At 43.9% G+C, this 22,013-nt stretch overlaps 1 long non-coding RNA gene across 4 annotated transcripts in view; it reads right to left on the bottom strand.

Annotated features, from left to right (window-relative positions):
- The window catches only part of LOC131384025 (uncharacterized), a 94,008-nt gene that overhangs the window by 62,923 nt on the left and 9,072 nt on the right, over positions 1-22,013 (bottom strand). For 3 of the 4 annotated variants that reach the window (XR_009214500.1, XR_009214499.1, XR_009214501.1), the window contains exon 2: positions 11,059-11,193. This is a non-coding gene — a long non-coding RNA (uncharacterized LOC131384025). Of the gene's footprint in view, positions 1-4,777; positions 5,695-5,811; positions 5,930-11,058; positions 11,194-22,013 lie in introns of those variants that run through there. The other variant, XR_009214502.1, reaches the window with a different exon arrangement.

Raw genomic sequence — 22,013 nt, 5'->3', positions numbered from 1 at the left:
ATGGGGAGCAGATTAGTGGTTGCCAGGGGTTAGGGATGGTGGGAGGGAAGGGGGTGGCTATGATTAAAAAGGGTAACGTGAAGAAAACCTTTGTGGTGATGGAACAGTTCTATATCTTGATTGCAGTGTGGTTACATGAATGTATCCATGGGATAAAATGACAATGAACTATACACACACAAGGTACCAATGTCAATTTTCTGATTTTGATATGGTACCATTGGGGGCAACTGAGCGAAGGTCATGGGACCTCTCCGTATACCATTTTTGCAACCTCTTAAGAACCTATAATTATTTTAAACTAAAAGTCACCCCCCAAAAAAGTTACAAGAAATAGATCATGTACTTTTCTTATAGTCAAAAAGTTATCCCAAAATGTTAAGTATCACACAGATGAAAGCTAAAATGGTTATGACAAGATATCGTAATTTAAGGTTATAATCCATATAGAAAGTCTTAAGCAAAAATCCACCCTGTTCAGAAGGCTGAACAGAAACCAACTGGAGGATGTGGAGAGTGTGACTGAGAGGGAAGTGCACTCTGCTTCTTCTTGGCTGTGTGACTTTGGGTGGGTCACCTCACCTCTCTGGGCCCAAATTCCTCATCTGTACAATAAGTTGCTGTGCAGATGAAAGGAGACAGCCCTTGTGAAGCACACAACATTCAATAGATGTGAAGTCCCTTCCTTCCTCGAGCCAGCCAAGGGCCGTGACAGGTGCACTGGCCTGGGAGGGCCCTGCCTTCACCTGCTGGGACCAGGAAGGAAGGTTGGTGCTGAAAGGCCCTTAGAATCCCATATATGCCACCAAACATGCTATAAAAGTTTTTCAGCCCCACAACAGTTGGGAAAAAATACCCATTTTTCCCTGAGAAGGTTTTTCTAGAATTATATTTATCTTTAAGAATAATTTTTAAGGCCATCACAAATGTGGTGGCAGTGAGAGAAAAATTGTATGGCTTCAAAACAGAAACAGACAAAAACAGTAATTCCATTAGTATTTTTAAATGGTAAAAGATGAAGATAAATCTTTCTGCTATGGTAACTGTAAAACATGAAAGATAACTCAGGTTTTGAAGGGCAGTCATGCTGGCAGGTGAGGGTCACCTGTTCAGAACAGGCCATATAGGTGGGTGCACATGCAGGGGTGGCCTGAGGAGGCTTGGGGGAGCAGTGGAGAAGCCCTGCATTGCATGAACTTGCAGGCTGAGAGCCACTAGGTTTGAGTGGCTGATTCACAGATGAGACCCAAAAAAAGAACGATGTGCCTCAAGTCCTCAGGGCCTGCATGTGGCAGCTCAGGCCCTGCTTCTGGAAATACATCAGCTTAGGGAGTGAGGCTGGCTTTCAGAGGAGCAATGTCTCCTCTTAGAACTGTGATAGCATTTCAATGACACTTTTCAGTGTACAAAATGCTTCTAGAGAGCTGTTTCCTTGGCTTCTCCCTCCTGCTTTAAGACTCCCTCCATCCAGGGCCCTGCCTGGTGCCCAGTGGAAGGTCAGCCGTCGGCTGCTTCAGCTCCTCAGTGACAGCAGCCCACTCCTTGTTGGACAGCTCCTGTTGTCAGAAAGCTCTCCTCACCAGCCAGGTGTGATGTCTCTGACCCAGACAATCAACCCCACACACAGCCTGTCACTCCGCGATTTGAATTCCATGCCTGTACATTTTAAAGATGAAAACATCTTTATGAGTCCCTTGTTGAAATGCAAATATGGCTGTGAACACCTAAAGCCGCACGTCAGGGAAGACCTTTGAGATGGAGTGTTGGCAGGAAGCCCTGTGATGGAGACTGGAGGCCAAGAGGTCCAAAGACACTTTTTACAGCGGGCTCTTTGTATCCTCCAGGGCCTGAGTCACCTTGGAGAATAAAAGAGAAGGATCCATAAAGGCAGATTCCTTTCTTTCTTGTATCTGCAAGCCTGGATGCTGGGGAAAAAAAAATCCTATCTGCAGTCAGAGAGTGTCTTCCCTGGGGAGACTCAAGGGTCCAGAAACTTCAGATCAAGATGGTGCTGTAAATTCATGCACCAAACTCACAGCAATTATATAAAAAGATAGATTCAAAACAGGAATAGCCATGCTCAAAATCAGAATCAACATGTTTGTAGATCAGAATTTCAACAGAAACACAAGGGGCTACATAATGTGGAAGCCAGGGGTCTGGCGCCAGAAGCAGGGGAAGCAGCCAGGAGTTTGACTCCCTCACTGCATGAGGGGCTAAATGAGACCCTTGTGAGGCCAGGGCCAAACCTCATGATGCTGATTCAGTGACTGGACATGTGAAATTCCCACCACCATTAGAGGATGAAAGCCTTGAGTCAGCAGCCTAAAACCTGGCTCTAGACAGGGTCCCAGGAATGTGGGGAGAAGCTATCAACCCACTAAGCAGAGTGAGTATGTACAGAAAAATAAATTCCACTCAAGAAAAGCCTGCAAACTAAAATTCCAAAACACATGAGGAAAATGAATGCAGATGTAGACAGTCAACAAAACTAATAATTGGTAGAATGAATCCACTACAGACAAAAGTAAAATAATAGAATTATCTGAAAACAATTTCAAAATAAATATGTTTAGACTCTTCAAATAAAGTCAGGAATAACATCCATACATACAAAAGAATAATAAATTATAAATAAAAAACCAGCAGAAACTAAATAAAGCCATTTAGAAACACCGGGAATGAGAAACATAGTTGTTGAACTAAACTGGAGAGACAGAGTAAATCTAGATTAGACATGGTAGAAGATAGGATTAATTATTTGGAAGCAAATGAACTGTGCATTTCACCTACGTTGCAACAAGAGATAAATGATAGGAAAGAGCATTGTAGAAGTTAGAGGAGGTTGGAATACAGCAGACAAGTCGCAGACACTGTTAATGCCCAGCCCACATTCCCTTGGCTGACCCCAGCAGTCACCTGAAGATGGGCTCTGTACACGAAGACAGCTTCCTGGATCTCTGCCTAAGTGTTTCTGGCCACAGGAGCATGCTCAGCCTGCACAAGGACAGGTGGACTCCTGGGGGAGTTAGTTCCAAAAAAGACCCTCAACCAGGACTGGCATTATTAGTTCGTGATAAATACTCCAGCTTCCTTTCCCATTGGTAGGACAACTATGTGGCCTGTTTCACATAGTCTCCCACAGGCCCCACAGCAGGGCTGAGCCTCCGTTGGCCACCAGCAGCAAACTGCTCATGTTCAAATCTTTTACTGGCTTTTCCCCTTTCCTTGCCTCACAACCCCACTTCTTCACTGCACTTCCCAAATAAACTACTAGCAACCAAATTCTTCTCTTGGGTCCTGCTTTTGGGATACCCAAACTAAGACAGCAAAATAACCATGGCTCAAGCAAAATACAAGTCCATTTCTCTCTCATGGAATGGCCCAGCACTAGAAAGTTTAAAGCTAAGAGGGCAGTTTTGGCCAGGCGCAGTGGCTCACGCCTATAATCCCAGCACTTTGGGAGGCAGAGGTGGGCGGATCACGAGGTCAGGAGATTGAGACCATCCTGGCTAACACAGTTCACCCTGTCTCTATTAAAAAAAAAAAAATACAAAAAATTAGCCGGGTGTGGTGGTGGGCCCCTGTAATCCCAGCTACTTGGGAGGCTGAGGCAGGAGAATGGCGTGAACCCAGAAGGCAGAGCCTGCAGTGAGCCGAGATCACACCACTGCACTCCAGCCTTGGCGACAGAGTGAGACTCCGTCTCAAAAAAAAAAAAAAAAAAAAAAAAAAAAAAAAAAAAAAAAAAAAAAAGCTAAGAGGGCAGTCTCATAAAAGCCATCAAAACCCAGGCTCCTTCTATCTGACTTCTACCCTATGGTCCAAGATGGCTGCACCAACTCCAGCCAGTTCGTGTATTTTTCAGATAGTAGGAAGAAGGCACAAAGAATAGCACACTCCCCTGCTTAAAAGACATTACAGGGAAGTTCCACAAGACTCCTGCTTATATTCATTGTTCAGAATTCGGTTATATGCCTGAATGTAGCTAAGTGGAAGACTCAGAAATTTTTTTTTTTTTTTTTTTGTGAGACAGAGTTTTACTCTTGTTGCCCAGGCAGGAGTGCAGTGACGCGGTCCCAGCTCACTGCAACCTCCACTTCCTGGGTTCAAGTGATTCTCCTGCCTCAGCCTCCCAAGTAGCTGGGATTACAGGCACCCACCACCACGCCCAGCTAATTTTTGTATTTTTAGTAGAGACTGGGTTTCACCATGTTGGCCAGGCTGGTCTCAAACTCCTGACCTCAGATGATCTGCCCACCTCAGCCTCCCAAAGTGCTGGGATTACAGGCATGAGCCACCACACCCAGCCAAGAAATGTCATTTTTAACCCAAGTAGGCATGTGCCTAGCTGAAAGTTAGAGATTCTATTACTAAGGAAAAAGTGGAATAGACACTGGGAGACAACTGGCATTCTATAGAATGCCAAGCAGTTACGAAACACAGAGTAGAGACTGACAGACTGTTATGTAGGAGTTCCAGAACAGAGGGAGTGCAGGAGAAGCAAGATTACAGAAATAAGGACTGAGAATTGTCCAGAACGAGAGAAAGACATTGCTTAGATTCAAAATGCGCACTCAGTGCTGAAAAGAACAAATAAATTTACACCTAGACCCTGTGTAGTGAGACGATAGCACATCAAGAATAAAGAGAAAACATCAAGGCTATTGCAGTAAAAAAAAAAAGGCATTACATGTAGAGGAAAAGTAATTACTCATTTATCAACCAGCAAATCTGTATTAAGTGCTTTCTTTGAGTCAGGTCGGTTCTAGGGATGGCCATCCAGTCCTGACCTAGACAAATAAGTTTAAACGTCTATCATTTATTATCAAATAGGGATTGAGGCCCTTAGAGAAAAAATACAGCAGAGCAAGGAATAAAAGTGACGGAGGGTGGGAGTGGGTAGGATGTCTTAGGGAAGATGCTCAGGGGAGGCCTCTCTGTAACATTTGAGCTGAGACCTGAATGAAGTAACGCAGCAAGTTATGCACATGTCTGGGGAAGAGCATCCCAAACAGAGGAAAGCAAGTGCCAAGGCCCCGAGGTGGAAATGTACTTGTTATGTTCAAGAAACAGCAAGAAGGCTGGTGATCCAGCAGAGTGAACAGGGGTAGCAGAATAAGCGGGTTGTCTGGAGAAGGCATCTGAGGCCAGATCTTATGTGTGGGGCCTTGGTGCAGCAGTGCGTTGGTGTCAACTCAGACTGGCTCTGTCTCGATTCTTTGCATCCCTTCTCAACTCTGAGCTCAGTGATGTTACCTTGGAAGCTTGAAATTGGCCATGGAGGGAGAATATGCACCACAATTAGCAAATGCTACAAATCAGGGCTCTCTGCCTCTGAGAGCTGGTTGTTACCAGCACAGCACCGCTCATAGCTGTGGTGAGAAATTCAGACATTGTTCAAATTGGAATCAGAAGCATTGGAGAGTTTTGAACGGCAGAATACTGCAACTTGGTTTCCTTCTCACAAGATCGCTGTAGAGAACAGAGCCTAGGGTGCAAGAATGGAAGCAGGGAAATGGATTAGGAGGTTGTTGGAGTGGACTGGGTGAAAAAGGAATGGCGACAGTCTAGGAAGGCCACGAGGAGGAGGCAGTTTTAATCTGGTCTTCTATTTTCTGGTACGATCTCCCTTACATCCCGTGTAGCCTCTGTTTATAGACTGATTCCACCGGCTGGGAGGAGCATATTTTCCTGGAAAGAGCATGGGATTTAGAATCAGTGGGTCTGGATCTACTTCTCAATAGCATCCCTTGAGGAAATTATTTAACATCTTTTGAGTCACAGTGTCGTGTGTGTAAAACTGAATACCTGAAAAGGTGGCTGTGAAGACTAAATGAGATAAGGAGTGTAAAATTCCCATTTATCCTTTGCTGGGGCAGCGCCATCATCCTCAGCCCCCCAGGGTCCCTCAAGTAGACGTCCATGCCTAGAAGCAAAAAGAATGAAACTGCCAGGATCAGATTCCCCGGGGCTGGTCGCTGGTCTCTGCCTGTTCCCAGGTGGGCCACCAGCGCCACCTCGTGTCCGGTCTGGGTTCTTGCAGGCCAGCCTTTCCCTGGATGATTTCTTGATCCTGAATCACCTCCATTGCCAGATGGAGCCAACCGTGCATGAAGTGTCCTAACATTCATCGTCTGACCTGCCAACAAAGCGTGCTCTCTGCTCTCCCCCCATCCTCCTCTGCATGTCAGTCTCACCTCAACATCCAGATTGTAGAGGGCACAGGGCCTGTGTCTTCAGCGTCCATTCCTTTTACTTGAGCAATTACTTTGTGCCACTCATTCTGACATAATCCTTAAGGCAATTATATCCTTATTCCTTTTCTGGAGAAACCGAGGCCAAGACATAGAAAGTGACTTGCTTAAGGTCACTGGGCAAGCAATTGAGGTAAGATTTGATTCCAGGACTTCTCAATGTAAACCCAAGGTTTTTTTCCACAAAAACATCCAGCACAACGTGGGTACCCAGAAGATGCTCAGTGGATCATTTTATTTTTTAGGCTTTTTAAAAGAAGTGAGACAAAAATAACTGAACAGGAGCCAGGCAACCCACCCTCAGGACTCAGATTCAAGCTCTGTCTTTTACAACTTGCTGAATAACCTTGGCTAGATCTGGGTCACTCTGTGGCCTTCAGTACCGCATGAGGAAAGAAAAGGGATTAGACTAGGTGGTCCCAAAGTTTCCCTAGGGTCCTGATGTTCAACAACTGCAAAGTTGAGGAGAGGGCTCTAGAAAGGGGTTAAGATTGTGGGCTCTGAGGCCACTGTTTGGGTGAGTCCAGGCTTCACAATAGCTATGAGGCCTTCAGCAAGTTATTTATCTCAGCCTCCATTTCCTTGTCTGGAAAATGAGGATGATGAGAGTAATCATCTTTACCTCATAGTGTTGCTCAGTCATCTATTAGACCCTCTTAAAACTGTGCTTGGTACACAGTAGGTAATACGTCTGTGTTCATTTTTTAAAAATATTGATTCTGGCTGGGCGTGGTGGCTCACGCCTGTAATCCCAGAACTTTGGGAGGCTAAAGAGGACAGATAACTTGAGGTCAAGAGTTCAAGACCAGCCTGATCAATAGGGTAAAATCCCGCCTCTACTAAAAATACAAAAATTAACTGGGCGTGGTGGCACACACCTGTGGTCCCAGCTACTTGGGAGGCTGAGGCATGAGAATCCCTTGAACCCAGGAGGTGGAGGTTGCATTGAGCTGAGATCACACCACAGCACTCCAGCCTGGGTGACAGAGTAAGACTCTGTCTCAATAAATAAATAAATAAATAAATAAAAATAAAAATTCTACCTGCTACCTAATTCTATTTGTTTCAGGTAACATAAAAGTCTTGTACATTACAAGGTTGGCCACTGGTTAATTCCTGCAAGCTCCCGGACAGTCATGCATCTAGCCACAGATAAGGCAATACCTTACACAGATAAGGTCATATGTCTGATTCCACATAGTATCATCTGAATTACAACATAAATAAAACCCGAAAGTCTTAAGACAAAATGAGGCTCAAAGACCATTATGTTCTCCTAAATTCCATCATTTGAGATAGCCTGGAAATCTCTAAGACTTGGGTCCTAAACCAGGCCACTCTGAGCCTGTTTTCTCACTTGCAAAACTGGGAATTGGACTGGCTTTTTATGAAAGCTGCTATTATGGGCCAGGCACTGTGATAAGCTTTCACACAGTGAAATCAGAGTATAGTGTGCACTGACAAAGGGACAAGGGACCCCTGCCCTCTCATTTGGGTCACTGTACTTCAGGAACTGAGGATGGGCAGTGGAATGGTGCATCCTCTCTATCCTGTTCCTTGGGATCTCCTCCTAAACAGGTAAGTGGGGAGTCTGGAGACCTTGCTAGGTGATGGGAAAAATCCCTTCTCCTCTGAGAATCACAGGCCTCTAGGGCGGCCCAGCCCAGCCCAGCAGGACTTTCTGGGGTGATGGAAGTATTCAATATCTGTGCTGTCCAATATTGCAGCCACTAGTCACCAGTAGCTTCTGAGCACTGGAAACATGGCTAGTGCAATTGGGGAACAGAATTTTAAATGTATTTACTTTTAGTTAATTTAAATTTACATAGACCCTTGTGGCTAGTGGCTATTCTATTGGATAGAGCAGCTCTGAGCTATTTGGCTTTGCAAGCATCCTCCTGGAGAGATGAGGTAATTGAGACACAATTGGACTGAGTGATTTGCTTAAATGCTTTCAGTGACTCTGTGACAGAATTGAAACCAGAACCTAGGTCCTTCTTATTCCATAACAGGCCTTTTTCCTCACATCACTACTAGATGTGAGACACCTAACATTGCTCTACAATAGCACCACACTTTTCTACAGGTAAGTAGTTAACCTTGACTGCAATGCTCTTCCTACCCACAACCATGCTCTTTCTGCTGGGTAAACTCCTAACCATCCTTCAAACCCAACTCAAACATCATGACCTTCTCCCCATTCCTGGCAGTTCCTTGCTCCCTCCCTGTCCTCCTTCAGCATTTTGTCTGGTTAGCTGTCGGAGAACTTACAATGTAATTGTGTATTTATTTATCTCCCCAACTTGATTAGAATTCCCTAAAAGCACAGATGGTATTTTATTCTTCCTATCTCCAGAACCCAGCACAGGAGTCTGGTCAACAAACGTGTGGAATCAACATACTAAATATACTACAATGTACAGACTCCAAATAAAAGCAGACCTATCCCAGAAGATAAGGGAAGTGTACCGAGCAATCAGAATGCCTGGATTCTGTTTATCATCATGCTAAATTGCTGTGTGACTATGGGTATATTGTGTCCCCTCTTTGGACCTGAGGGGGTTGGACTGTGCCATGTCTAAGTAGGGCAAGCCCCAGCCCCTCTACACTAATGACCCCAAGGGACTCCTGGCTCAGCAATTTGGGCAGGATGAGATGGAGCCTCTGGGGGAGGTTACTGGGTGTGGTGGTGGGCGATGGCCAGCACACTGTGGCCGGCACAGAAGCAGCTGCTTGCTAGACTCAGAGCTGCCAGAGATGCAGCCATGTCAGCAGCAACTCCTAGGCCACTGGGCCGGGAGAGTCCAGGGCTCCCAGAAATGGTAGAGGAAGGACTGAAAGAGCAGCTCAGAGGCCGGGCGCGGTGGCTCACGCCTGAAATCCCAGCACTTTGGGAGGCCAAGGCAGGTGGATCACGAGGTCAAGAGATCGAGACCATCCTGGCTAACATGGTGAAACCCTGTCTCTACTAAAGATACAAAAATTAGCTGGGTGTGGGAGGCACACACCTGTAGTCCCAGCTACTTGGGAGGCTGAGGGAGGAGAATCACTTGAACCCAGGAGGCAGAGATTGCAGTGAGCTGAGATTGTGCCACTGCACTCCACCCTGGGCGACAGAGTGAGACTCCATCTCAAAACAAAACAACAACAACAACAGAAAAAAAAAAGAACACTGTGCAAAATCGTTAAAACTACCAAACAGCCCCCTCTCCTGGTCAACATGAGTGTGGTGATTTCTTTACCAATGACAGCCTTCGCCACATTCCATTCTTCCCCCTCTTAGATAAAAATAATTAAAATGCCTAATCACTGGATTGCCACTGCTCCCTGACAGCACCTAGCCCAGAGAAAAACTCTCCTGGTACTCTATTTCTGAGCTGCCCCATGGTCCCCAAGGTGTGTCATGTCCTTTGTGCAGCATGTAGTAATACCAACTTTGACTACAGGTGTGTTCCTGGTGGTCTTTTGCTATGGAGCATTGATAAAGATTTAAATGGTCGAAGTTCAGACTCTATGACAGACCAGTGGGAGGATATATGTATACATATGTGTGTGTGTGTATACACATATAATTTCTTGCCTGAAGGACCTTTACCTCAAATTGCACAGTGATGGGTGACCTACTACTCTGCTTATGAATGAAATTGGCCCACTGGTCTAACCAGGCTCTGGCAGAATTTGGGAAATAACTGTCATGGGCAGGGGAAGAAACGGTCACAAGAAGAAAGATTAATGTTTAGAGAAACCTTACCACATGCCAGACTTTGTCTCATTTAATTCTTGTAACCACTCTATGGGGTAGGTACAGTAGTATTTTCCCAGTTTATACATAGGGAAACAGGCTCTCAGAAATTTAGTAAGCATCTGGGTCAAGATTTGAGGCAGGACCAACTCCAAGGCCCCTCCTCTGTTCACCTGGTTGGGGGCTCCTCCACGCTCTCCAAGAAGGGAGGAGGAAGCAGAGCTGACCCACTCTGCCTCCTCATCCCTGAGTGCCCTGGCAACCTGACCACCTCCTTTGGCCACATGGCCCCTGAGCTAAGGCCTAAAATTAGTCTTGAGTCAGAGATCAGAACCTTCATGAATTCTCATTTTATAAGTGGGAAAACTGAGGCCCAGGGAGGTAAGTCCTCTCCTCTCCTATTCAGCCTCCCTCCAGTGATTGCTGGAGCTGACTCCTACTGACCTGCAAAGGCCAATGATGTGCATCTCTTCCCAATTCAGTCTTAACAAGCTACTGTTGGTAGCTTGCTATCAGCCATGGTGTGAGTATTTACACCATGGGTATTGGCAAATGCTACAAATCAGGGATTTTTTTTTCTTTTCCACCAGAGATCCAGTTATTAAACATTTGCCAACACATCACTGGCCTCTCCCTCCCATAAGGAAAAGGAATTATAAACATTAGTGGAGATGTTTGGGAACAACCCACATCAGGGTCTAGGCAAACTATCTCAACCTAGCTTGGCTGTGATTTTGTCACAAATAGCCATGTGCTCTGTGATTGACTTGTGTCAGAATAATCTGAGGGTATAATTGAAAATGTCTCCTGGGCCCCACTGAATCGGAACCTCTGGAGGGAGGACCCTAGAATCTGCATTTTAACAGTTCTCTTCAGATGATTCTTTCGGTTCCTGAGTTTGAGTATATCACTGCTCTATATTCTCATTGTCATATCAAATGACACCTAGTCACAGAGGGCAAAGTTTAGGCCCTCAAAGAAAATGTAATTCAGCCTCTATATTTCTTGAGTGCCTGCCATGTACTCACTGAGAGTGAAGACAGTCCCGGGTCTACTTACATCTTCTTTCCCCTGTCTCTGGGGTGATGGTAGAGAGCTCATTGGCATCTAGACATTGGAATCAGACAGAGTTCCACCCACATTACCTTCCAGAGAGCACTAGGTGAGTTTGCCTGCCAGAAGTTCCAGTAGAATCTGTTAACACAAAGGAAATACATAGTCAATTTTAATTATCCAAGTAAGTTGAAATCAGAAGAACTGTGTTAGAGTCCTGGATCTGACCCACACTAACTGTACTTGCCTCTAAGGCAAGTTCCCTAACCTCTCTAGAGCTCAGCTCCCTTCTCTGTAAAAGGCATCGACCTTAGAGGTTTATAAGAATCTAATGCAATAACACTGGGGAAACAAACTGATTTCTACAATGCAGGACACACATTGATTTCCTCAGCTAGCTCACCCTTGCAGGTGAGCCTTCCACAGCTCTAGCATCATGGGGCTGTTTTCCTCTTCAGACTGTGAGCACCTCAGAGATACCCTGGACTTACCTATCTCTGTTTGTGCTCAGCACATATTAAGTACTTCCTAAAGGCCTGTGATTGAATATGAATTGTATTAGTCAGGGTTCTCCAGAGAATGGAACCAACAGAAGATGATAGATAGATAGATAGATAGATAGATAGATAGATAGATAGATAGATAGAGATAGATAATTTGTTATAAGGTTTTTGCTCACATGATTATGGAGGCTGAAAAGCTCCAAAATCTGCTGTCTGCTAGGAAAGAGACCCAGGAAAGCCCAAAGTATAGTCCAAAGCCTGACAGTCAGAGAGCTGATGGTGTAGATTTCAGCTCAGGTCTGAAGGCCTAAGAACCAAAGCACCAAGCGCAAGAGATCAATGTCCCAACTCAAGCAGTCAGGCAAAGAGCAAAATCAACCTTCATCTGCCTTTTTTGCTCTATTTAGGCCCTCAAAGACTGGATGACATTGAGGGCCATCTGCTTCACTCAGTCCACCAATCCAAATGCTAATCTCTGCTAGTCAGACGTATCCAGAAATAATGTTTAATTAACTATAAGGGCATCCTTTAGCCCAGTCAAGTTGATAGATAAAATTTACTATCACAAGATCTGTGTAGATACAGACAGATAAAGCTACCCACACATAGATACTGTTATGGGATTATTCCCCCAGTGGTGGCATGGAGTTGTAAATAGAGCACAGGGATTGGGGTCAGGAGTTTCAAGCATTAGGGTGGGGAATTGTATGTATTGTATAATAAATTACCACAAACGCAGAGGCTGAAAACAACACATGCTAAGTATCTAACAGGTTCTATGGGTCAGGATCTGAGCCCAGCTCAGCTAAGTCTTCTTCCTATGGCCTCACAAGACTGTAATCAAGGTGTTTCCCAGGGCCAGAACCTTGTCTGAGGCTTGGCTGGGAAAGGATCTGCTTCCATGCTCACTCAGGTTATTGGCAGAATTCAATTCCTTATGGTGGTAGGCTTGAGAGCTTCAGTTTCTTGTTGGCTGCCAGTCAGGGTCCACCCTCAGCTCCTAGAGATGCTGCAGTTCCTTGCCGTGTGGCCTCCCAACATCTGCAGCCTGCCACATGCCAGCTTGCTTCTTCAAAACCAATGGAGAGGCATAGAGAGACTCAGCAAGACAAGTGCCACACTTTCTTTTTTTTTTGAGATGGAGTCTTGCTCTGTCACCCAGGCTGGAGTGCAGTGATGGCATCTCAGCTCACTGCAAGCTCCACCTCCCGGGTTCACGCCATTCTCCTGCCTCAGCCTCCCGAGTAGCTGGGACTACAGGCGCCTGCCACCACGCCTGGCTAATTTTTTGTATTTTTTAGTAGAGACGGGGTTTCACCATGTTAGCTAGGTTGGTCTCGATCTCCTGACCTCGTGATCCGCCCACCTCAGCCCCCAACAGTGCTGGGATTACAGGCATGAGCCACTGCGCCCAGCCCCACACTTTCACGTTATATACCCATGTCATCGCTGACATGGCACCATCGATCCCACCCATCTCATCACCTTTGCTGCATTCTATCAGTGAGAAGCAAGTCACAGCACCACTGCAGCCACCCCGCCACAATTCAAACAGAAGGAATTACAGAAAGCCATGACATCAGCAGGTGGGATGGTGAGCGACCTCCCCAAGAGTCTGTCTGCCACAGGAACTGAGAGGAACCTCGTGAAGGATTTTCCTTGTGCGGCTAGTAGACACAGACTTGTGGGATAATAGAGCTCTGAGGAATCATGTCTCACCATTTCACATTACCTAAAAGAAAACAGAAACCCAGACAGCAAAGTCCGACTAGAATCCAGACCTTCTGACTTCCAGTTTCCAACATACTCTACTGGTTCCATTTCTACTTATTGTCAGGACTCTGAAGCCACAAGCTGGAAAGTTAGATGGCACTTTGAAGTTGTAGCTCAGTGGGTATTGAAATGTCTTAGAATTCCTTCAGAATAAATTCAAATCCTTAGCATGACATTCAAGGCCCTTTGACTACCTGGCCCAACCAAGTTTTTTTTTTTTTGTCTCACCTCTTGCCATTCTCCCCTGGTATGATGGCGCCATGTCAGCGATGACATGGGTACATTACGTGAAAGTGTAGCATATGTCAACAGAGAACTATTTGGTGCTTCCTGGTGGTGCCTCCCTCCCTTTACATATTCTCCACCAGGAATGCCCCTCATTTCCTATGCCTAGAAAATAAACAAAGCGGGGAGTGGCCAAGATGGCCAACTAGAAGCAGCTAGTGTGAGTGGCTCTCAAAGAGAGGTACAGAAGGGGCGAGTAAATACAACACCTTCAACTGAAACATTCAGGTACTTGCATTGGGATTAATCAAGGAAACAACTTGACCCACAGAGAACGAAGAAAAGCAAGACAGGACAATGGCCCACCTGGGAGCAACGCAGAGCCCAGGGATCCTCCCTCGCCCAGGAAAGCTGTGAGTGAATGAGTGACCCCAGGAAACCATGCTTCTCCCATAGATATTTGCAACCCTCGGGTCAGGAGATATCCTTATGAACCCACACTACTAGGGCCTTCAGTCTTCTGTCTGACAAAGCTATGTGGAATCTTGGCAGAGCAGCTACCAAGTCATGCATAGAAACCCTGGAACCTTAGATACTTGCGGTTTCCAGCAAAAGTAGCTGCAGCTCCAGCAAAGTGGGAGATTAAACTCCTGTACGTACCCCTAGGAAGGAGGCTGAATCAAGGGGGCTGAGCAGAAACAGCCTGCAGGCCCCACTTCCATGGCGCCTCACAAGATAAGACCCACTGGCTTGGAATTCCAGTAAGCTACCAATAGTGGCATTGCATCTCCCTAAGAAGGAGCTCACCGTGGGAGGGGTGGGTCGCTATCTTTGCTGTTCAGGCATCTTAGCCGTTCCAGCCTTTAGGCTTTGGAGAGTCTGAGCCAACCTGGGGCGGAAGAGATCCCCCAATACAGCACAGCAGCTCTACCAAAGTGTAGCACGACTGTTGCTTTAAGCAGGTACCCCATCCCATTCCTCCTCAGTGGGTAGGACCTTCCAACTGGGGCCTCCAGCCACCCCTACCTGAGCTCTCCAGCCAATAGAGATCTGAACTCCCCCTGGGACTGCGCTCTTAGAGGGAGGGGTGGGCCACCATATTTGATGTTTGGGTGACTTAGCTGTTCCAGCCTTTGGGCTTCAGAGTGTCTGAAGCAACCAGGGGCTGAAATGGATTCCCAGCACAGCACAGCTGCTATACCAAAACATGGCCAGACTGCTTTTTTTTAAGTAGGTCCTGATCCCGTTCCTCCTCGCTGGGAAGGACCTCCCAACTGGGGTCGCCAGCCACTTCCTACAGGTGCCTTTGGGCCTACAACAGGCTTGTACCTCCCTGGGACAAACCTCCCAGAGGGAGGGACAGGCTGCCATCTTTGCTCTTACAGCCTTCACTGGTGACATCTCCTGGTTCTGGAAAATCCAAGGCGACTGGGGACTGGAGGAGGCCCCAACCATACTGCAGCAGCCCTATGGAAAAGTAGCCACAGTGTTACGTGGGTGCCTATTCCCATATCTCCTCACCAGGCAGGTTCTCCAGGCCTGGGCCTCCAGTCACCCCCTGCCAGAGCTATCAAGCCAGTACCAACTCAGCAACTCCCTGCACAGAGCCTCCGGGGGCAACTGATAGCCTCTCAATCATGCCTCTGCAGTGGAACTGCCCTTGCTACCCTCAGACTAATGAATGGGCAAAGACCCTAAGTGCCTTATCCATACCTCCAAGCTGTAGTTGACCCAAGGAGATGAGGCCAGTCCATCTCCTATAGGTCCCACACACCCACCACAGCTCATCACCGGACAGGGAACCACCGGCTTGAGCCCACAGCACAAACCCTCCATCTTGGGCTGACTGCACTGAATGATTACTGACCTGCATCTCCCGGGGGTGGAGCCCCTAGGAGACAAGCAAATGACCCTGGCCACAACTACTACTAAGATCTCTTCCTCTGCTGCCTCTAAGCTGGGGAAGGAACATAAACACTGAGATCTCCCCAGAGCTGCAGTGGGCAGCCCAGGAGTGTCAAGTCATGAACCATAGCCAGCACTCAAGAAGGAGAGGAACCCACACTTTCAGAGCACTGAGAGGGAACACAGCTGCAACTGTTAGGAAACATAGGGGAGCCATACAACTAAGCAAAATTCTATCAACTGACCAAGAACCCCAAATGCTACCTGCTGGCTCACACTCCAAAGCTCCAACACCAAAAATAGCTCACTAACATACCCCCCTCTGATACCAGAGACAAGAAGTCAGCTTCAAATAAAGACCCTATGCAAAACCTTGGCCCAGTAGAAAAATCCAGAAAAAAAGTCTATTTTCTGTACTCAATCTACACTGCAGTTAAAGGAACACTCACAATGCAGAGATGAGAAAGAACCATTGCAAAAACTCCAGTAACTCAAATGGCCAGAGTGTCATACGTCCTCCATAGGACCGTACCAGTTCTCCAACAAGAGTTTTTAACTTGGCCAAACTGGCTGGAATGACAGAAATTGAATTCTGAATATGAATAGGAAGAAAAATAGGAACAAGGATGGCAAAACCCAATTCAAGGAAAATAAGAATTACAATAAAGTGATACAGGAGCGGAAAAACAAAATAACTGGTATAAAAAAAGGGGCCGGGCGCGGTGGCTCACGCTTGTAATCCCAGCACTTTGGGAGGCTGAGGCGGGTGGATCACGAGGTCAGCAGATCGAGACCACGGTGAAACCCCGTCTCTACTAAAAATACAAAAAATTAGCTGGGCGTAATAGCGGGCGCCTGTAGTCCCAGCTACTCAGGAGGCTGAGGCTGGAGAATGGCGTGAACCCGGGAGGCGGAGCTTGCAGTGAGCCGAGATTGCACCACTGCACTCCAGCCAGGGCGACAGAGCAAGACTCCGTCTCCAAAAAAAAAAAAACCTACTGAGTCTGACAGAACTGAGTAACACAATACAAGAATTTCACAATGTAATCACAAATATTAACAGCAGAATAAACCAAGCTGAGGAAAGAATCTCAAAACTTGAAGACTGGTTCTCTGAAATAAGACAGACAGAAAAAAATAAAGAAAAAAGAATAAAAAGGAATGAACAAAACCTCTGAGACGTATGGGATTATGTAAAGGGGCCAAATCTATGAATCACTGGCATTCCTGAAAGGGAGTGGGAGAAAGAAAAACAACTTGGAAAATATATTTCAGGATATCATCCACGAAAACTTCCCCAACTTTGTTCCTGAAAGATTCTACACAAGAAGACCATCCCAAAGACACATTATCATCAGATTTTCCAAGGTCAGAATGAAAGAATGAATGTTAAAGGCAGCTAGAGAGAAAGGGCAGGTCACCTACAAAGGGATCTCCATCAGGCTAACAGCAGATCTCTCAGCTGGGACCATACAAGCCAAAGGAGATTGGGGGCCTATATTCAACATTCTTAAAGAAAAAAACTTCAACCAATCATTTCATATCCAGCCAAACTAAGCTTCCTTAGTGAAGGAGAAATAATATCCTTTTCTGATAAGCAAATGTTGAGGGACTTCATTACCACCAGAGCTGCCTTACAAGAGATCTTGAAAGGAGAACTAAACACAGAAAGGAAAGACCACTACCAGCTAATACAAAAACACACTTAAACACACAGACCAGTGTCACTGTAAAGCAACCAAACAAATAAGCCAACATAATGACCAGCCAACAGCACAATGACAGGATCCAATCCACACATATAAATATGAACATTGAATATAAACAGGCTAAATGCCCCACTTAAAAGGCACAGAGGGGCAAGCTGGATTAAAAAAGTAAGCCCCAATGGTATGCTGTCTTCAAGAGACCCATCTCACAAGTAATGACACTCATGGGCTCAAAATATTAATAAAGGGATGAAGAAAAATCTACCAAGGAAATAGAAAACATAAAAAAGCAGGGTTTACAATCCTGATTTCAGACAAAACAGATTTCAAACCAACAAAGACCAAAAAAGACAAGCAAGTGCATTACATAATGGTAAAGGGTTCAATTCAACAAGAAGACCTAATTATCCTAAATATATATGCCCCCAATGCAGGAGCACCCAGATTCATAAAGCAAGTTCTTAGACACCTACAAAGAGACATAGACTCCCACAAAATAATAGTGGGGGACTTCAATATCCCACTGACAGTATTAGATCATCGAGGCAGAAAATTAACAAAGATATTCAGGACCTAAACTCAGCATTGGACCAAATGGATCCGATAGACTTTTACAGAAGTCTCCATCCAAAAACAACACAATATACATTGTTCTAATTGTCACATGGCACATACTCCAGAAATGACCAATAATTGGACATTAAACAATCCTCAACTAATGTAAAAAAAACTGAAATCATACCAAACACACTCTCAGACCACAGTGCAATAAAAATAGAAGTCAACACAATGAAAATTGCTCAATTACACAGAAATTACCATACAATTACCAGAAATTAAACAATGTATCCTGAATGACTTTTGGGTAAATAATGAAATTAAAGCAGAAATAAAGAAGTTCTTTGAAAACAATGAGAGCAAACATAAAACATACCACAATCTCTGGGACACAGCTAAAACAGTGTTAAGAGGAAAATTTATAGCACTAAGTGCCCACATCAAAAAGGTAGGAAGATCTCAAGTTAACAACCTAACTTCACAACTGAAGAAATTAAAGAGGCAAGAACAAATCAACCCCAAAGCTAGCAGAAGATGAGAAATAACAAAAAATCAGAGCTGAACTGAAAAAAATCGACACACAAAAAGCTATTCAAAAGAACAATGAATCCAGGAATTGGTTTTTTGAAAAAAATTAATAAAACAGGCTACTAGCTAGACTAATTAAGAAGACAGAAAATCCAAATAAACATAATTAGAAATGACAAAGGGGTTACTACTGACCCCACAGAAATAAAAGCAACCATCAAAAACTACTATGAACACCTCTACATACACAAACTAGAAAACCTAGAAGAGACGGATAAATTCCTGGATACATACACTCTCCCAAGACAGAGCCAGGAAAAAACTGATTCCGTGAACAGACCAATAACAAGTTCCAAAATTGAATCAGTAATAAGCAGCCTACCGACCAAAAAAAAAAAAAACCTCAGGACCTGATGGATTCACAACTGAATTCTGTCAGATGTACAAAGAAGAGCTGGTACCATTCCTACAGAAACTATTCCAAAAAATTAAAGAGGAAGGACTTCTCAACTCATTCTATGAGGCCAGCATCATCTTGATACCAAAACCTGGCAGAGACACAACAAAAAAAGAAAACTTCAGCCCAACATCCTTGATAAACACCAACACAAAAATACTCAACAAAATACTTGCAAGATTCATTTCTGGGATGCAAGGTTGGTTCAACATACAAAAATCAATAAATATGATTCATCACATAAGCAGAACTAAAGACAAAAAACACATGATTATCTCAATAGATGCAGAAAAGGCTTTTGATAAAATTCAACATCCCTTCATGTTAAAAACTCTCAATAAACTAGGTACTGAAGGAACAAACATCAAAATAATAACAGCCGTCTATGACAAATCCACAGCCAACATTATCCTGAATGGCAAAAGCTGGAAGCATTCCTCTTGAAAACCAGCACAAGACAAGGATACCATCTCTCACCACTTCTATTCAATGTAGTATTGGAAGTCCTGGTCAAAGCAATCAGGCAAGAGAAAGAAAGGGACATCCAAATAGAAAGAGAAGAAGTCAAACTATCTCTGTTTGCAGACAACATGATTCTTTTTTTTTTTTTTTTTTTTTTGAGACAGAGTCTCGCTCTGTCACCCAGGCTGGAGTGCAATGGCACAATCTCAGCTCACTGCAAGCTCTGCCTCCCGGGTTCACACCATTCTTCTGCCTCGGCCTCCGGAGTAGCTGGAACTACAGGCACCCGCCACCATGCCTGGCTAATTTTTTTTTTTGTATTTTTAGTAAAGACGGGGTTTCACCGTGTTAGCCAGGATGGTCTCAATCTCCTGACCTCGTGATCCACCTGCCTCAGCCTCCCAAAGTGCTGGGATTACAGGCGTGAGCCACCACTCCCGGCCAACATGATTCTATATCTAGAAAACCTCATAGAAAACCTCATAGTCTTGGCCTGTGAAAGCTCCTTCAGCTGATAAATAACTTCAGCAAAATTGCAGGATACAAAATCAGTATATAAAAATCACTAGCATTCCTATACACCCACCAAGTAAACTGACAGCCAAATCGGGAAGGCAATCCCATTTATAACTGCCACAAAAAATAAAATAAAATACCTGGGAATACAGCTAACCAGGGAAGTGAAAGATCTCTAATGAGAATTACAATCTAATGAGAATTACAAAACATTGCTCAAAGAAATCAGAGAAGACACAAACAAATGGAAAAACATTCCATGCTTATGGATAGGAAGAATCAGTATCATTAAAATAGCTACACTGCCCAAAGCAATTTACAGATTTAGTGCTACTCCTATCAAACTACCAACAACATTCTTCACAGAACTAGAAAAAAAATATTTTAAAATTTATATGGAACCCCACAACAGTCCCCGGAGTGTGATGTGGGGGGAGGGCAGAGGGATCGCATTAGGAGATATACCTAATGCTAAATGACGAGTTAATGGGTGCAGCACACCAACATGGCACATGGATACATATGTAACAAACCTGCACATTGTGCACATGTACCCTAAAACTTAAAGTATAATAATAATAAAATAATAAAAAAAATTTATATGGAACCAAAAAAGAACCCAAATAGCCAAGGCAATCCTAAGCAAAAAGAACAAAGCTGGAGGAATCACATTACTCAACTTCAAACTATACTACAAGGCTACAGTGGCCAAAACGGCATAGTACTGATACAAAAACAGGCACATAGCCCAGTGGAACAGAACAGAGATCCCAGAAATAAGGCTGCACATCTACAACCATCTGATCTTTGACAAAGCTGACAAAAGCAATGGGGAAAAGACTCCCTATTCAATAAATGGTGCTGGGCCAATATATCATCAAACAAAGGAAATTGTAATAGCAAAATGCACAAGAATGATATCGTAAATCACAACTATATAAGAAAATAAAGAGAATATTAATAGCACCACAGTACAAAGAACGACATTGTAAAATAAAGGATGGCCTGTTAAACTAAATAAATTTAGCTTTATGAAAAATTCTCTATATTATCTTCTTTTACTCTCCTTGAACTGGGGAAAACAGTAATACATACTGACTCTTCAATTGGTATTTGGGAGCCACTGACCCAGGAATGGAAATCATTAAATCCTATTTGTCAAGCAGTAAGTGAACATTTTACTCTTCATTGATTTACATGGGGATCAACTGCTTTATGGAATGAATACCTTATGTAAATTTAGCTGAAAAGCAAATTATATTATGTAAACTCTGTTTTATTTCTATTTTAAACTATAGAATATTATTTCCTGTGCAAAGTTTACAATATGATAAATTAAAAGATTTTTGTGAGAAAGAGTAAAAAAAAAATAATAATAAAATAAATGGTGCTGGGACAACTAGCTAGCTATATGCAGAAGATTGAAGCTGAACCCCTTCCTCACACCATATATGAAAATCAACTCAAGATGAACTAAAAACATAAATGTAAAACCCAAAACTAGAAAAACCCTAGAAGACAACCTAGACAATACCATCCTGGACATAGGAACGGGCAAAGATTTCATGACAAAGACGTTGAAAGCAATTGCAGCAAAAGCAAAAATGGACAAATGGAATCTAATTAAACACAAGAGCTTCTGCACAGCAAAAGAAACTATCAACAGACAACCTACAGAATGAGAGAAAATATTTGCAAACTATGCATCTGACAAAGGTCTAACATCCAGCATGTATAAAGAACTTAAATTTATAAGAGAAAAACAACCCCATTAAAAAGTGGGTAAAAGACATGAACAGACACTTCTCAAAAGAAGAAATAACGCAGCCAAAAAGCATATGAAAACAAGCTCAATATCACTGATCATTAGAAAAATGCAAGTCAAAACCACAATGAGATACCATCTCATACCAGTCAGAACGACTATTATTAAAAAGTCAAAAAATAACAGATGCTGGTGGGGAGGTTGCAGAGAAAACCCTTATACACTGTTGGTAGGAGTGTAAATTAGTTCAACCATTGTGGAGAGCAGTATAGCAATTCCTCAAAGAGCTAAAAGCAGAACTACCATTTGACCCAGCAATCTCATTACTGGGTATATACCCAGAGGAATATAAAGCATTCTACCATAAAGACATACGCATGCAAATGTTCATTGCAACACTGTTCACAATAGCAAAGACATGAAATCAACCTAAATGCCCATGAATGACAGCCTGGATTTTAAAAAATGTTGTACATATATACCATAGAATATTATGCAGCCATAAAAAAGAATGAGATCATGTTTTCTTTTTTTTTTTTTTTTTTTTTTTTTTTTTTTTT

The sequence above is a fragment of the Hylobates moloch genome, unplaced genomic scaffold (genome assembly GCF_009828535.3).
Source record: "Hylobates moloch isolate HMO894 unplaced genomic scaffold, HMol_V3 SCAFFOLD_8, whole genome shotgun sequence".
In the NCBI taxonomy this organism is placed as follows: Eukaryota; Metazoa; Chordata; class Mammalia; order Primates; family Hylobatidae; genus Hylobates; species Hylobates moloch.
The sequence above is the reverse complement of the archived record's forward strand: the minus strand, read 5'-3'. Positions and strand labels throughout refer to the sequence as shown.